Source organism: Sarcophilus harrisii, chromosome 1 (genome assembly GCF_902635505.1).
Source record: "Sarcophilus harrisii chromosome 1, mSarHar1.11, whole genome shotgun sequence".
Taxonomy (NCBI): Eukaryota; Metazoa; Chordata; class Mammalia; order Dasyuromorphia; family Dasyuridae; genus Sarcophilus; species Sarcophilus harrisii.
This window is the reverse complement of record NC_045426.1, coordinates 357740516-357742838: the sequence shown is the minus strand read 5'-3', so window position 1 is coordinate 357742838 and position 2323 is coordinate 357740516.

Genomic DNA, 2323 nt, shown 5'->3' with positions numbered 1-2323 from the left:
AATAACCATTTCTTTTACTGCTAAAACTAGGAGAGAGTGGTATTTATCTCCTGGATATTGTTGTGAACAAAGATGAACCCCAGAAATTAATGGTGAATCTGGGGAAATAATTTTTTCTACTTTCTGTGCTTCTAAAGTCTATTCAAGAACAAATTAAAAGTATGGTTAAAAATGTTTTCTTTAATTTTTAATAAACAAGGTCATTCTTGTCTGAACTATTCTTAGAAATCCTTTTTATAGGATTTTGTGGACAAACATTGTAGAGTGCTGACAAAAATGATACAAAGTGGGGGAAATTATGTTTCATTTTCAATCATTTAGCTAGGTTTCATAAACCACATAACATTAAGTGCCAGAGAAAAACAGGTCAGCCACATTTAAAAGTCATTTTTCCCCAGCTGTAGTGAAGTAGTGGTAGAGATCTGTCCACTTAAAGAATAGTCATTCCTTCTCAATAATGGGGGAGGAAGAAAGGGCAAAGAAGAGCTGTGAACTCTCTTGGCTCACCCCCTCATTAAAATGTCCACCAACTGGAATTGCTAAACTAGTTACCAATAATATACTATAGTCAAGTCAATCAAAAAGGAGAAACACTAGAGATAAAAACCCCAGCTATTTCTCATTCCTGGTCTTTTGATACAAAATGGAGGCAAGGCAATAAGACCCGAATCTTACAGGTTATATGCCCCTGCTAATAAAGAATTATTTTACTTGGATAATTGCCTCTGCTTACCCTTTGCTAAATTCTGGGCATACACACATACAAAGAGAAAGAGAAAAAATGAGGGATGAAGGAAGAGAGAGAAAGGGAGAAGGAGGGAGGGAGAGAGAGAGAGAGAGAATAATACTTGAAAAAAATTGCCCCAATGGTAAAGAAGCACAAAACTTCATTGAAGAAAATAATTATTTAAAAATTGGACAAGAAGAATCTAATGATTCCATGAGACAGCAAGAAACAATAAGACAAAATTAAAAGAAGATGTGATATGCATCTCATGAGAAAAATAAATGACCAAGAAAATAGATTGAAGAAAGATAATTAAAATTTTTGGACTCTCTGAAAGTCATCCTTGATCAAAGAAAGAGTCTAGACACCATAGTTCAAGAAATTATCAAGGAAAACTTCCCTCATATCTTAGAACCAGTGGTAAAATAGAAATTGACAGAATCTACTAATCCCTTCTTGAAAGAAATTCCAAAATGAAAAAGACTCAGGAATATGATAGGCAAATTCCATAGCTCTCAAATCAAGAAGAAAAAAATGTAAGCCATCAGAAAACAATGATTCAAATATTATGGCATCAAGATCAGCATTGCACATGACTTAGTAGCTCCAACGTTAAAGGATAAAAAGACTTGATATATGTGTGTGTGTATATATATATATATATATATATATATATACATACATATTCTGGAGGACAAAGGAAATTTAAAAAAACAAAAACAACCATAAACCATATCCAGCAAAGCTAAGTATAATCTTTTGAGGGGCAGGGACAGAAGTAGGGATAGACAGCCAATGAAATTGTGATCTTTTAAGCACTTTTGATTTTAAAAATAATAGAGCTAAATAGAAAAGTTGGCACTAAATACAAGACTCAAAAGCTTACAAATGTAAACATGGGTGAGAAATCATAAGGAATTCATTGAAGTTAAACTGTCTATTTCTACATGGGAAGATGATACATGTAATTTAAGAATTTTATCATTAGGCCAGTTAGAAGGAGTTTAGATAAAAAGAATATTAGTGTGAGTCAACTATGTTGTGATAATCTCAAAAAAATGAAGGGGTGAGAAACAGGAAGATACTAGAAGAAAAGGAAGGGAAAAGTAAAATGGAGGTAAATGGCTCACATAAAAGAGGTACACAAAGAAGAAAGTTTTTACAGTGGAGGGGAAAATGAAGGGGCCAATGCTTAAACTTCATTCTTAACAGAATAGGTTATAAGAAGGAAGAACACATATAAACAAACACATTCTCAGTTAGATACATAAATCTATTTTATCTAACAGGGAAATAATAGGGCAACATGTTAATTGATAAGAGAAGGCAGGGTTGATAAAAAGGAGGGCAGACTTTTGAGAATGGGCAGGATTAAAAAAGAGAGAAAAGGATAAACAGAATAAAATATGATGGAGTAAAATATGGCTAGTAGTCATAACTTTGAATGTGAATGGGATGACCTTATCTATAAAATAGAACCAGAAAGAAGTATATATTAAAAAACCAGAATCTAACAATATATTATTTATGATAGGCATACTTGAAACTGAGTTAAAATAAAGGACTGGAGCAGAATCCATTATGCTTCAGCAGAAG